Below are 16,064 nucleotides of genomic sequence, written 5' to 3'. Positions count from 1 at the left end.
TTGATGATTTCAAAAAATGTTCAAATGTGTGTGAAATCTTATGGGACTTAACTGCTAAGGTCATCAATCCCTAAGCTTACACATTACTTAACCTAAATTATCCTAAGGACAAACACACACACCTATGCCCGAGGGACTCGAACCTCCGCCGGGACCATCCGCACAGTCCATGACTGCAGCGCCCTACATCGCTCGGTTAAACCCGGGCGGCCTTGATGATTTACCCCAAAATATGGTCCCATATGACACTGAAGAATGAAAGTAAAAAATTAATTTTTATATTACCTGTGTCTGACAACATCTACATTACAAATAAAGATTTGTTTAGACGTTTCAGAAGTTCTGTGATATGCTCGAGCTAGCTAAATTTGTCGCGCTCTAATCCCATTTCTTTAACATCATCAGCCTCTCTTACCTATTTTTTTTATCGAGTTTTCAACATAAACTGGATCGAACCTCTTTAAAATTCTGAGGTGCGCATAGTGTTTCTTTTCAAAGTTTAGTGACAAAGATTAGACAGGACGCATTTTTTAATGCCTGTGAAAATCTCGCTAACAAATCTTTCTATATTAATATTTCTAGTTAAGAAATGCTTGTGTCATGGGAAAACAAAACAAACTTCCTGGGGAAAAGCCATTAATTCAAGCAGTAATGGCACCAAGATGGAACCTTGTGTGAAACCAATGTGCATAGTTATATATGACGATTGATGGCTTAAAACCGTCTTTACACCCATTCTTTTGTTGCGCAGGTATGACGATCCATTTGACAGAAGTTTCCGTGACACTACAATATTCAAATTTACTTCTAGAAGATTGATTGAAAGTATAGTATGCGGAACGCTCAGAGAGCTCCCGGTGAGTTAACAAACAAAACAGATTGTAGTTTGTTGGAGGCGGCCATTGCAACTCAGTAATGACGAAAACTGCCCGACAGAATTGCGTAACTCCAAAACAATGGCCCGTAAGTTGTCTCCTTACTGCAAGTTTATCACTCAGGTATTGTGACCACGGAAAGTTAACACACTGATACGTTGCGGAACATCACGTGAATGGTATCAAATTCCATCACTAGGCATCCAAGACCAAAATCATAAATGCGTGTACAGCCAAATATATTAAAATTGCAACTGTCGCGAAGTGAGGCTGATCAGGGTCAAGTGTGGAAATGAGATCAGCTCACAAAGCGGTTTCGAAATCGTGACAGGAAAGACTGCTTAATCTTTCCCGCTGTTCCAATAATTCGCTCCAACATAATGTAATGTTAGGGTATTCTGTGCCAGCTGAAATAAATTCACTGAAATTAAATGAGTCTGATAATTGATAACGAAATCTGTAAGATGGAATCACATGAAATATTAGTGCAGTCCGAGAAATCTATTCAGAAATGCAGAACATGGATAATGAGATTCTGTCCTGGACGTCCCGCTCATCGTAGGTAGCCACTTTGACCAGTCACTTGTACGTCATCCGGAGATGCCTTCTGCGACGAAAAGGGGCGTTATCAGTGACCTAGGGCCTTCTTTCACCGTTTCTGTAAGCGATGGCGCCACATCGAATTCATTTTGCCATTGATCAGTAACAATGGCTGGAGCCGAAACACCACCAACTCCAAATGTCGTTGTCAATACAACACAGGAGTGCGCACCCATGTAAAGCCAACTTGGCCGTGACTCATAATGTCACAAAACCTCCTTTCAGCTCTCCGCAGGCAAACAGCGGCTGTTGTTTCCACCACTGCAAGCGACGTCTGTTCTTGCTTGCGGTCAGTAGCTTCTGGCCTGCAGCGCCGACATTAAAACGCAGCCCCAACGCCTCTCGGCGTTTCTTGCAGTCATTTGCCTCTACACCTGAGCTGCAGCGAGTATCTCTGAGGATTGTTTTATGCGGTGCCCTTTATAGTGTTCGGCACTCCTATCAGACGATTTTTGCCTTATATTTTCTAGCGTGGCAAGCGATGATTGGATTTCGTGCTTTGCTAACGCTTCCATTCACAATAGCTTACCTGGCAATCGGATCAGATACAGGTTGCTCCAAATATTTAGAGTCATATTCTAAACCGAGTATTTGGAGATCACAAACTAATCGTAATTCACAGAAATGCTGGTGATACTGTAATAGTATTAATATCGATGTAAAAGCAGGGTGAATTTAAGAAAGAAAAGTACCTCCTGTCAAAATGAGGCAGCGGAAAGTTGGTTCGAACAGGGGACGAAAATAGGAGTCCACAGGTTCGGACACGATAACGAATTTCACAGGGAGTCATTCAGTTCCAAAATTTTACGAGTTATAGAGGATTGTGAACTATTTTAAGATACGCAATCAGTGGTCGGAAATTAAAATTTTAGGCAACGCGAAGTATTGAAAGAGTAGTGTGCGTGAGGCACCTGTCTGTAAACTGTAGCGATGTGGGTGGCTCTACCTTGAGAAACATTACACAGTCTTTGAATTTTCGAGACACTCTTTTCCCTGTGATGTTACATGAATATGTGGTTAGGAGCTGGATGATGTCATGGAATACACCAGGTGCAGTTGATACTACAGCAGCGATTCTCAAACTGTAGTGGGAGGTACGACCTCATTGACGAGAAAAGTTAATATAAACTGAAAAATTATAGAAATTGCTGAAACTAAAGCAAAGAAAAATACATTTTGAGGCAATAAAAAAATAATATTCACTTTTACCCTTACATAATTCGCTTACAAATAGGACCATAATAGTACTGCACAATCCATTTAACAAATAGCTTGTTAACACTAAATTAAAAACAAATTTAGCAAGTATTAGTGCCTCTCTTGCGCCTGGTTTGAGAAACAAAGTTTTCGAAGGAGGGCTTAATATTAGAAATAGCAACTCTATGTTTAGGTGAGAACTAAATTTTGTCTTGAAAGCAGCCAACTCAAAAAATACGGTTTCGCGAAGGTAGGATGTTGAAAGTGGTAAACAGTATACATTTCCCCTCGCATGTCCGCGCACCCCGCAGCGATCGTGCTGATTTCCCTCTGCGCCCCCCACTCCCCTGTGCAAATACATCAATTTTTCGCACGCCATCTGCAAGATAGAGGACCAGAGGGCCATTGATTTGGTTTTTTTTCTTTTTTTTTTCTTCAATGTATCGATTCGGTGTTGCGAAACAACAATAAATTTACTTACTCTTGGCAATTTGTAAAGTTTGCAACTTCACAGCTTTAGCGTCAAAACAGAGAGAGAGAGAGAGAGAGAGAGAGAGAGAGAGAGAGAGAGAGTGAATGTGAGTGTGAGAGTTACGTATGAGGAATGGGAGGCGGGGGGGGGGGGGGGGCGCTGAAAATAGAGTCGAGAATACTGAATGGTAGAGAATGGCTCAGCACACGTCGCTTACATCACTTAAACCGTTACAGTCTGCCACACGATGGCGTCAATTGTCGAAACTATTTGTAGCACATTTAAGTTCTAACAGCTACTCGTGGTAAACACAGAATTTTTTTTTTGCCAACACACCGGACTCGCATTCGAGAGGACGACGGTTCAAATCCGCGTCCGGTCACCCTGATTTAGGTTTTCCGTGATTTCCCTAAATCGCTTCAGGCAAATACCGGGATGGTTCCTTTGAAAGGGCACGGCCGACTTCCTTCCTCATCCTTCCCTACTCCGACGGGACCGATGACCTTTCTGTTTGGTCCCGTCCCCCAAATCAACCAACCAGTCTTTTACCAAAGCTGCAGCGTACAATGGAGAAAAGAGTACATTACAGTAGAAATTGAAAAGGAATTACTCTGTATTGTACTAGCTGCATATTTCATTGTACAATTGTCAACATGGATATTTAAGAGAGTTTAACCAAATTGTTTATGCCGGTGTAATAAGAATTCACGACTAATATGGTAGCCCTAGTTCTGGCGTAGTCAATTCAAATCCTGTTTTGGGGACATCAAATGTTCCTTAGATGTTCAGACCTTGGAGCTGATATAGTGGGGTCTCCACAACCACTACTATAGAAACATTCGTGCGATTCTCTTTGTCTCTCCGCGCTTCCGTCAGCAGAAAGATTTGAACTGCTGCAGAGCATCGTCCTCGTCTTCGGAACGTGGCACGTTATCCAGTGCAGTGTGGATTAGAAGTCGTGACCGAAATATTTCGCTATGTTTTGTGATTTATATGTGACGTGTATGAGTTACAACAACAACAGACGGAAGCTGCGGCACCTGTAGTTGGCGGCGGGTGGTGCAGCATCCCCGCACCTAGAGGCCGTGCCGGGCTGGTGACGTGGACGCGCCGGCAAGCGGCTCACCTTGGACACGCCCTCCTGACTCTCGCCGTCGCGTCGGCGTCAGCGACAGCCGCGTCTAGGCTAGGCAAACACCGACAGCTGCCGCTTATCTTCGACAAACAGCGGCCGCGGATCGAGGAAAATCCCTGCTCTACAAATATGTGCACAGTTTAATCGAGTCGCTCTGGCGGCGAGTAGCTAACGGGAACTTCGCACTCTCGGGAGCAAAATGGATGCACCCAATGCAGGAAAGAAAATACTGCAGAGAGTGCCAACGACAACGACAACTACACTACTGGCCTTGAAAAATGCTACCGCAGAAAGAAATGCAGATAACAAATGGGTATTCATTGGATAAATATATTATACTAGAACTGACATGTGATTACATTTCTACGCAATTTGGGTGCATAGATCCTGAGAAATCAGTACCCAGAACAACCACCTCTGGCCGTAATAACGGCCTTGATACGCCTGGGCATTGAGTCAAACAGAGCTCGGATGGCATGTACAGGTACAACTGTCCATGCAGCTTCGACACGATACTACAGCTCATCAGGAGTAGTGACTGACGTATTGTGACGAGCCAGTTGCTCGGCCACCATTGACCAGGCGTTTTCGATTGGTGAGAAATCTAGAGAATGTCTGGCCAGGGCAGCAGTCGAACATTTTTCTGTAACCAGAAAGGCCCGTACAGGACCTGCAACATGCGGTGGTGCATTATCCTGCTGAAATGTAGGGTTTCACAGGGATCGAATGCAGGGTAGAGCCACGGATCGTAACATATCTTAAATGTAGCGTCCACTGTTCAAAGTGCCGTCAATGCGAACAAGAGGTGACCCAGGCGTGTAACCAATGGCGCCCCATACCATCCGCCGGGTGATACGCCAGTATGGCGATGACGAATACACGCTTCCAATGTGCGTTCACTGCGATGTCGTCAAACACGGATGCGACCATCAAGATGCTGTAAACAGAACCTGGATTCATTCGAAAAAATGACGTTTTGCCATTCGTGCACCCAGGTTCGTCGTTGAGTACACCACCGCAGGCGCTCCTGTCTGTGATGCAGCGTCAAGGGTAACCGCAGCCATGGTCTCGAAGCTGATAGTCCATGCTGCTGCAAACGTCGTCGAACGGTCCAGCTGCAAACGTCGTCGAACGGTTCGTGCAGATGGTGGTTGTCTTGCAAACGTCCCCATCTGTTGACTTAGGGATCCGGATGTGGCTGCACGATCCGTTACAGCCACGCGGATAAGATGCCAGTCATCTCGACTGCTAGTGATACGAGGCCGTTGGGATCCAACACGGCGTTCCGTATTACCCTCCTGAACCCATCGATTCCATATTCTGCTAACAGTCATTGGATCTCAACCAACACAATAGGCTACAATCCGACCTTTATCAAAGTCGGAAACGTGATGGTACGCATTTCTCCTCCATACACGAGGCATCACAACAACGTTTCACCACGCAACGCCGGTCAACTGCTATTTGTGTATGAGAAATCTGTTGGAAGCTTTCCTCATGTCAGCACGTTGTAGGTGTCGCTTCCGGCGCCAACCCTGTGTGAATACTCTGAAAAGCTAATCATTTACATATCACAGCATCTTCTTCCTATCGGTTAAATTTCGCGTCTGTAGCACGTCATCTTCGTGGTGTAGCAATTTTAATGGCCAGTAGTGTAGATAGACAGTGAGAAAGAGAAAGAGAGAGAGAGAGAGAATCATACTTTCCCACGTGCATTCCAAATTTGTCCCAGGAGCAACGGTCATATTCAGGGATAGGACAGAAACGATAATTCGTAGCATACCTGAAGATCTATGAGCACTTCTTCATCTTCAATACTGTGAACCAAATCGCTTCTACTGCAAGCTCTTTGCTATCCATAATTTGGGAACCGAGAGACGTGGCACAATGGCCATCACACTGGACTCGCGTTCGTGAGTATGATGGTGCAAACCCGCGTCCAGCCATCCAGATTTAGGATTTCCGTGATTTCCCTAAGTTGCTTCAGGCAAACGTCGGGATGATTCCTTCGAAAGGGCACGGCCGATTTCCTTATCCTTGACACAGTCGAGCTTGTTCTCCGTCTCTAATGATCTCGATGTCGACGGGACGTTAAGCCCAATTTTCCTTATTTCCTTCATTCTATAATTTGGAAGGAGGCAGTATGGATCAAAACAAGAAAATAAGTCTAGTAAACATGGGCTTGGGCTCTAAAAAGCACACATTAAGAGCTAAGAGATGTGTTTCACAGCAGCGAAAACAAACAAATACTCTTAGCTCTTAAGGAGTGCATTTTAGACCCAATGTTTACTATACTTTATTGCTTCGAATGATCCTCCTGATCATATCCGTGTTTCAGAAGATATTTGCAAATTCGTTTTTTCTTGTGTAACTGAAGTCAGCCCAGTGCCAGCAGAAGCGTCGGTTTGTTGCTTTTTTTTAAGCGAAATTTTACGTGCCTATTCAATAGAGCGGTCTCGTATTAGTCTAAGCCGATATCCGTTTAATCGATATGTATTAACAGAGACAGTAAAAGACGAAGAAGAATCAGTATTCCAGATCGACGGCGCTGTCTGCTACCGCCAAGCATGCAATGCTACTGAGTTGCTGCTGGACGTTTGTTTATTCTCCGTGTTTCTACTGTCCCTGTTAATACACGCCGATGAAACGAATATTGGCCTGGACTAATTTGGGAGCGCTTTGTCGAGTGGGCACGTAAAACTGCGATTTAAAAATAATATTGTTTGTAACTGGAAACATACTGACCCTTTTAGTCGACACGGAACGTCGCATGAAAGATGTGATGACAGTAATTGTTTGGACTGAATCCAGCTAAACAACCAAGAAACGAAATTACAACACCAGGGAAAATGAGACTGGATACTCTTAGAAGAGACGCCTTACTCTGAAAACTCACATTTATTTGTTCATTTAACCTACAGAAATGGTTTTAAATGGTCATTTTTTTACCATACACATGGAAAGGCTAAAAATGACTTCCATTGGTTACATGGTACACATCCATCTGAAGTCGATTTCTTGTCAAGCTCACTGTACCTTAGCAGGTGTGACTTGTTCGGCTACCAGCTAGTTTCTGACTCTGAGCTGAGACGACGGCAAGGGCGGAACGAGCAAGGTACCCTTGACCACTGGAGAAAATCAAGAGGTGTGGTCCAGTGAACGTGGGGGCCATGAAATTGGCCCACCTCACCGTTCACTTACGTGAAAAGCGGACATTTAGGAAATCCCTGACGTCTTACCAAACACTCAAAGATTGATTTAATTTCCTTCAAGATGACACCTAGACTAAGTCTTTAAGTCGTATGAATAAATTTGTACGAATTTTCGTACTTATAAAGTCCTTTTTGATACGCCCTACATTTGAGAACCGCCAAGAATTGCTGATAAGTAAACCTTTATAATGTACCGGTTTCGTTTTCATCTGGTATCCCAAAATTATGAACAGCAGCCTCTCTGGTAAAGTTTTGCTGTTGAGGAAATAAAAATTAAAAAAAAAATACTGCGCAACTGCCATCACAGCATGGGTGTGGTCAGAGGCCATGGGAACAGAGTGGAAAGGGGTACGGAGAGGGGGAGGGGCGGGGAGGCAGCTGGGCCAGACGCTAGGAAAAACAAACATAATCTTCATGAACAGAACTCGCCTCGCCTCCTGCCCCACCTCATACACCAGTGAATCGACTGTATGAAGAAAGGCGTATCATATTGACTAGTAACAAGTGCACCCAGAACGATTTCTCGTGAAATCTCGTTATTCATCGCGAAACTACTCCAACTTGCTCACTACCTCCTTGCTCGGAGCGCGCTCTTGGTAATAAGAGTTATATAATAATTAGAGAAAACATTCATGTAGATAATTAATATTTCTACATGCTTCAGATGCTTCATAAGTAGTTTTAGACATTAAAAAAGAGTTTTGCGAATGATACCATGGAAATTATATTTATATTTATTACCGGTATATTTCGTTTAACGTGTTTCGGCCACTGGCATTATCAGACCTAAAGTTACACCTTCCGAGATAAAACTGACGGTCTACAGTAAATGCTACGCCGAAACAAGTTGTCGACTTAGCTTAGAATGTACTGTATACACTGGACTACAGGGTGTAGTAGTGAAAAAACTGATTTCTACGAAATTCGTAAATAATTTTGTGTCTCATGTTTGATACTACCTGACGAATCTGACATTGACGGGGTTTCCATTTTACCAATTTTCTATTAGAAACTAAAACAAAAAATGAATTGTGTTCGTAGTGTAATATCGAAAACATTTTTTTTCCATGTATTCGTGGAAATACCTTCGAAATTATGACAGTCATACAAAGAAATACGCATAATGTACAAAAAACGTTTGTGCGGTAACGCCTCTTCATAGCTCTACAGACGAGTATTGTTTCGCCTGCAGCCATTTCCGTTTCGCAGTTGACAGCTGTGAAAAGCGCTGTCAGATGTCAAGCGTTTCCTTGACTCGACTTCACGCATCATGTGGCATTTTTCACGCATCTCGGTGTTTCTGACGTTAAATTACGTGTCGTATAGCGGTACATTCGTGTAAGACGTTTAGCGGCATATGTGGATACTGTTGCAAAAAGTGTAGCGAATAGAGTTACTATCAAAGAAGTAATAAATTTAAACGTCATGCATAACGCGGCAGTTTTTAAGGCGTCTCATTGTTTAAGACGTCATATGTCCTGAACTATTATCGATAGGTGGTTTTTACCTCGACAGTGATTGTCGCCTCTCAGTAAGGGATGTATGTACGAAGTTTGGCTGAAATATACATATATTATGGATTGTGTAGAAATTCTGGTGGAGACTATTACGCAAAGATTAATTGCTGTAATTTTTACAGCGATCGGCCGCTTTCGGTGTACGATAAGTCAAGAGAAATAGCAGCGTCTTAATTCTGTGACCTTTGGTGGCAGCTGACGTATCTCACGGGAATGATAACATCGTTACGCAGACGCCGGGCAGCGACCGGTTAGCGTGACGCTTTACGCAACAAAGTTCTTGCAGCAACAATCATATTCTGCAGATTTTATCAGTCGTAAATTACTAAAGTCAGAAAAGTAATTTCAGCATTTACGCGCCGCTCCAGATTTGCAATCTCACAATTGCGTGTCCCTGCTGTGCTAAAGCCTAATAATAGTCATGCAAGCAGCAAAATGCCGTGCTACCGAAACATTAGGCGTATATGGCGATGGAAATTATAATTAATATAAAAATATCAGGTATCAATACACAGTTTGTATCTTACGAAAAACTGATTTGTTGATTGGAGTACAAAGTTTTCAAACTATAGAAAAAAGACGCAAAAACAGCAATAACCTAGGGAAAAGCATTAGTTGAGACGTAATATCCCACCAAAATGCCACATACATACGCTGTGTTATCAGCGTGTATCATTTGTACGTAGCAGACAGCTGCCGTCTTGCCGTAAGAGGGGGTACAAGTGCCGTTAGAGACTTCCGTCAGATATAGATTGGCTGCTTAAAGTTCAACGCGTCCCATCAGTCGCAATCGTGAGTGGTTGCGTCGATGTTAAAATGATGGGAGCAAGTAAACGCGATGATAAATGTGCTATACTGTATTCAACCGACCGAGATCTCAAGATGTCCTCTTAGGGCCTCAACCATTCTGGAACTCTTGTGTCGTCTAGAGCTACGACTGACAAAAATAAGGTGTTACGAAACCCTGTGATACACATCTTAGTGTGCCATTTACAGCACGATCTGCGATGAAAGACCACAGGAAAATTGCACGGAGGTCGAAATGAGAGGTGCTCGCGTGATTCATAATCGTAGAACGTGGCAAAAACTTCTTACGAGATGCTAGTGGCAGAGAAGATTCATCCAAAAACTATCAATAGTTCCAAGGCACGCTGGAGACAGATTTTAGCTATTGTGAACTTAAAGGAACAGGACCGAGCATCCATTTCACCGGAGTGGCAGTATTTACGCTTCGTATCCATACCCAAGTCGCTCTCCATTCGTCATGAGAGGTTCGCAGTGTCTACGCAAACACGCGGAATGAACCGTACGTTTGTGAAGTCCCGATTGAGTTTCTGTTTGCTTACAAAGTGACAATAGATGTGTTAGGCTTTGGAAAACAGCCGGTACCTTGATTTATCATCCACAGGACGAAAGGGTCAACGGCTTTCTCTTGGAGCGAGTTCAACTCTCCGCCTCGCGATGCAAAATATGATTTTTTCAGCGCTTCCCTCATCTAAATCGTTTTCGATTAAGGTGAAAACTGAGGTTGTTCTTTACTAGATGAGATGGGCTGTTTTATTCTCTAATTTTGTCCAATCTGAGTTTATGCCACGTCGGTAACGACCTCGTGGTCGACAGAACTTTAAACTCCAATAAACTGTACATCCCGTCATTACCCATAAAACATCTCCTGAAAACATTGCCGTTAGACAATGTAGCGCCTGTATACAGGGTGGTACATCTATATGTGCACTTATATAGCTCAATTGTCCGCCCCAATAGCTGAGTGGTCAGCGTGACGGATTGCCGTCCTACGGTCCCGGGTTCGATTCCCGGCTGGGTCGAGGATTTTCTCCGCTCAGGGACTGAGTGTTGTGTTGTCTTCATCATCATTTCATCCCCATCCGGCGCCCAATGTGGCGTCGAATGTAATAAGACCTGCACCAAGGCGGCCGGACCTGCCCCGTAAGGGGCCAACGACGCCAAACGCTCATTTCCATTCCATAGCTCCATTTCATTGCGCAGGCCAGTGGAGATGGCATTCTTGATGCTTATGTGTAGTGCTGGTCACCCGGCGAGATTTTTCCGGAGGCGAAAGCTTCGCCGACACTTTTCGGAGCCTCCGAGCAACTCCGTTTTCATAGCATGCTTGAGGATTTCAAATAGCCGACCCCCTGATTTCGAAGTACTGTCACTTCCTGGTGTCCCTCATTTCATTTGCTGTCTGTTCCTTCAAAAAACTGCCGACACTAGATCTTCATTTTACCATTTCTAAAAAAAAATTGTTTACGATTATCAGTATAATAATTGGTAATAGGTTTAGGAAAGGAGGCAAACACACGTTTCTAGCATTTGTAGACGTAGAGAAAGCTTTTGACAATGTTAACTGAAATACTGTCTTTCAAATTGTGAAGGTGGCAGGGGTAAAATACAGGAAGCGAAAGGCTATTTACAATTTGTACAGAAACCAAACGGCAGTTATAAGAGTCGAGGGGCACGAAACGGAAGCAGTGACTGAGAAAGGAGTGAGACAGGGTTATTCAGTCTGTACATTGAGCAAGCAGTAAGGGAAACAAAAGAGAAATTTGGAGTAGGAATCAAAATCCATGCACAAGAAATAAAAACTTTAAGGTTTGTCGATGACACTGTAATTCTGTCGGAGACAGACATCGAGTATAGATTTTAAATGTCAGGAAGCCCTTTCTGAAAGTATTTGCATGAAGTGTAATTATGTATGGATGTGAAACACGCATGATAAATAGTGCAGACAAGAAGAGAATAGAAGCTTTCGAAAAATTGTGTTACAGAAGAATCCTGAAGATTATATGGGTAGATCACGTAACTAATGAGTAGGTACTAAGTAGAATTGGGGAGAAGAGGAATTTGTGGCACAACTTGAAGAACGGATCGGTTGGTAGGACACGCTCTGAGGCATCAAGGGATCACCAATTTAGTATTGGAGGGCAGCGTGGAGTGTAAGAATCATAGAGGGAGACCAAGAGATGAATATACTAGGCAGAGCCAGAAGGATGTAGGTTGCAGTAGTTACTTGGAGATGAAGAGGCTTGAACAGGATGGAGTATCATGGAGAGCTGCATCAAACCAGTCTCTGGACTGGAGACCACAATAACAACAACAACAACAACAACAACAACAATATAACTGGGGCAAATTATAAACACGCAAGTCGCCAAAGTGGCGTCCAGTAAAAAGAATTTCAGCAGAGCATTGAGCCACACGAAATATTTATTATTATCTGTACACATAATTAAGTTGTACGGCTCCTACTCTCACTTGGCCGGTTCTTTTCGGTTATGTTCTCGTTACCGTCTGATCTGCGATTGTATTGTTAAGGGCATTCGGAATGTGATTTATAAGAGAACCTTTCCAGAACAGCAATCTCGCTTTGAATTGTGATTTCGTCTACTGAAAAGAGACATAATTAAAACTAATGAGCGCAGCTTGGTGTTTCGTACAAACCTCTCACTCCTTGCCGCCTTGTTTGTTCGTGCAAGCATCGACTTCTCAAGGGCCCGATCGAAGCGGGCGCGGCAGACTGCGAGTGCAGGTCCCTCCCATTAACCGCACAGCCGTATAAAACGAAACGAGGAGTCGCTCGTTCCCCCCCCCCCCCCCCCCCCCCGATCCTCTAAATCAGTTCATTTTACAACGTGAGCTGTCCTGACGATCTCGTAAAAGAGTGTTTTGGCCAGACGCTGAGTCGAGACATTAAAACCCAGTCTCGCGCATATCTGTTCGAGATAAAAAAAAAAGGAGTGTGCTCCACTTTGTACGGGTAATATCTTGATTAGTTGCCAATGCTCGTTCAATACATACAACGGCAGGATATTTTGTACTACTATGATATCACCCGGTAAAACTCAAGTGGGTCGGTAGCTAATCGATCACCTGCCTTCATTTCAGTCTTTGGTCTTGTATCAAAAGAACACGAAATGCATCATTTTTTTAAAATCTCATATTGTATCACCTGCTTTTTAGAGGAAATAATCTTTGTTACACAACGAGTTCCAGGTTGAAATTGGCCATAGAGGTGTACGACGTTTTGAAGCAGCTCACGTATAAAAACTCCATTTGACCTCTACTGTCGGCCGGTGTGGCCGAGCGGTTTTAGGCGCTTCAGTCTGGAAGCGCGCGACCGTTACGGTCGCAGGTTCGAATCCTGCCTCGGGTATGGATGTGTGTGATGTCCTTAGGTTAGTTAGGTTTAAGTAGTTCTAAGTTCTAGGGGACCGATGACCTAAGCTGTTAAGACCCATAGTGCTTAGAGCCATTTGACCCATATGACCTCTACTTGTAGATGATAGAAAGAATGCTCGATTTTTAAATTGCTAAAACTTCTTTAGTTCTATAATTACTGTTATTTTTCTTTTTCGCGTTTATATAATTACTAGCGATCTGCCACGGCTTCGCACAGATAGCCCGAAATATTAACTGTCTAACGTCTTATCTGGCGTAGTGATAAGAAATTATGGACACAAACTTTCCTCGCGAATCAATCTACCTGTCAGGGAAAACACCATCAAAATCCCTACGGAAGCTCTTGAGATTAGCCTTCACATATAGATAGAAAAACCCGGCCGGGGACTTTAATTTATAGCACGTGTAGATAGCCAGCGGAAAAATGCTCCTATCGGAGCACAAAAAAGGGTAAGGCTCCTGCTTATTAAAAGAATCTGACTGAATAGTGGGGTACCAGCTGCCTCATTCTACCTTCCTCACCAGCTTTACAAGCTTTTCCCAAAACCCTCTTCGTCTCGAAAACGGATAAAGGTATCAAGAATATTTTCAAGGTTGTTCGAGATCGGAATCTTGGGAAAATATAGTAAAAAGTTCAGCCATCTGATGTGCACAGCCGTCTTGGAATCGACGGTTCGCGTTTGTTACCAAAAACCATGTTTTTCGGTTTTTCTCAGGAACCGCCCGTGAAGTAAATAGTGCCTCAATGAGCCAGTAAGGTGCACCATAGACCACATATAATGCGAAAAGACTCAATCTATTTGCTCAGTTTGCCTTAGCTAGAAGAAGTGTGTAACATTCAAACTTCGACCCTGTACTGTAAGATGGTTACAGTTAAGGCGAGCCTTCTACTGGGTATACAAATGGTCCCTATCCGAAGAGCTATCCAAAACGCGTAACCCTCCCTTTCTATCAACAACAGAACCCAAAGTATTGGCCCCTGAAAAATCCCGTTTCTTATGCGCGGCGTTTTGAAGTATATTAGGTAGCGAATGCTCTCGTGTGCGTATAGATGCACTGTTAGTCACATTAATGTGGCCACCGCCTGTGTTTTGACTTTCAGGCCAAAGGTGAAAGCATTTTCGAATCGGCTAACTTTAGCCATTCGTATGCCTCCGTGGTTAAAGTATAACGCGCATGTGACAAAACGGCGCAATCAGAAACTGGAGGCAACTGTCGTGTACCACGGACAAGGGTGAACGTCAGGACAAACGATTTAGTTATCTTCACTAAGAATAATGAAGAAAGCAAGTATGCCACATAGAAGGTACAAGAGATAGCAAAAAAAAAAAAAAATGAAAGTATAAAAATGTGTACAGGCCCACACAGTAGATAAGATATGAGAATTTCATCTGTGTCTTCTTTCAAGTATTTCGGGGAAATAATACTATAATTGGGAATAGACAATAATGTCACTTCAGAAAGAGCTACTAAACTCAAGAAAGCGTTCACTATAACATGGACCCGCTACAATAAAGGAGTTATATCCCGTAATGCTAAACTTCAGCATTACGAGACAGCTGTTTTATCAGAAGCATTATATGCGTCAGAAAGTACAGCTCTGGAAGGGTAAAAGTCGATGAATCTGAAAAGGGAGAACGAAAAATTCTCAAAAAAATGTATAGTATCCGTAATATAAATGGCGTTTCTTATGTTCAGGTCTCAGACGAAGTTGCCTGTTACAATACCAAACGTTGCCGGTCTCTTCTTCCGTGTCTACTTCCTTGGCACATAATTTCTAGCCTTTATGGGGAATCTGTCACTCTTTATTCTGTCTAGGTGTTCACTCCATTTTCTTCTATAAACTAGAATTTAATCATTTGTACTAAACAAATGTATTTCTTCTCTAAAATCTTGATTCCTTATTCTATTTCTCAGTGTTTAACTCATTTCTTGGACTGAAAATGGCTTTCTTGCTTTTTGCTAAGCAGCTAGGGCTCGCTTATATAGAGCAGAATGGGGACTGCAATAGCTGTGTACAATTTATCTCCTAGTTTTTAAGGTTTGTGTTAATTGTTCCACATACCTGGCTGAATTCAATGAGCTCGATTTTTATATTTTTGCTGTAACCATATGTCAGCTCATATACTAGTTGACTGAAGAGATTTACTTGCACTAAAATCCGCTGATCTACCGCCGTTTTGGTTCTAATGTGTTCTTTCAGCATAAGGCCACTGAATGAGGATCTCTGCTCAGATCTCCATGTTAAACTGTTGTGTTGTTGTGGTCTTCAGTCCTGAGACTGGTTTGATGCAGCTCTCCATGCTACTCTATCCTGTGCAAGCTTTTTCATCTCCCAGTACCTACTGCAACCTACATCCTTCTGAATCTGCTTAGTGTAGTCATCTCTTGGTCTCCCTCTACGATTTTTACCCTCCACGTTGCCCTCCAATACTAAATTGGTGATCCCTTGATGCCTCAGAACATGTCCTACCAACCGATCCCTTCTTCTGGTCAAGTTGTGCCACAAACTTCTCTTCTCCCCAATCCTATTCAATACTTCCTCATTAGTTATGTGATCTACCCATCTAATCTTCAGCATTCTTCTGTAGCACCACATTTCGAAAGCTTCTATTCTCTTCTTGTCCAAACTATTTATCGTCCATGTTTCACTTCCATACATGGCTACACTCCATACGAATACTTTCAGAAATGACTTCCTGACACTTAAATCAATACTGGATGTTAACAAATTTCTCTTCTTCAGAAACGCTTGCCTTGCCATTGCCAGCCTGCATTTTATATCCTCTCTACTTCGACCATCATCAGTTATTTTGCTCCCCAAATAGCAAAACTCCTTTACTACTTTAAGTGCCT

Source organism: Schistocerca piceifrons, chromosome 4 (genome assembly GCF_021461385.2).
Source record: "Schistocerca piceifrons isolate TAMUIC-IGC-003096 chromosome 4, iqSchPice1.1, whole genome shotgun sequence".
Lineage (NCBI taxonomy): Eukaryota > Metazoa > Arthropoda > Insecta > Orthoptera > Acrididae > Schistocerca > Schistocerca piceifrons.
The sequence above is the reverse complement of the archived record's forward strand: the minus strand, read 5'-3'. Positions refer to the sequence as shown.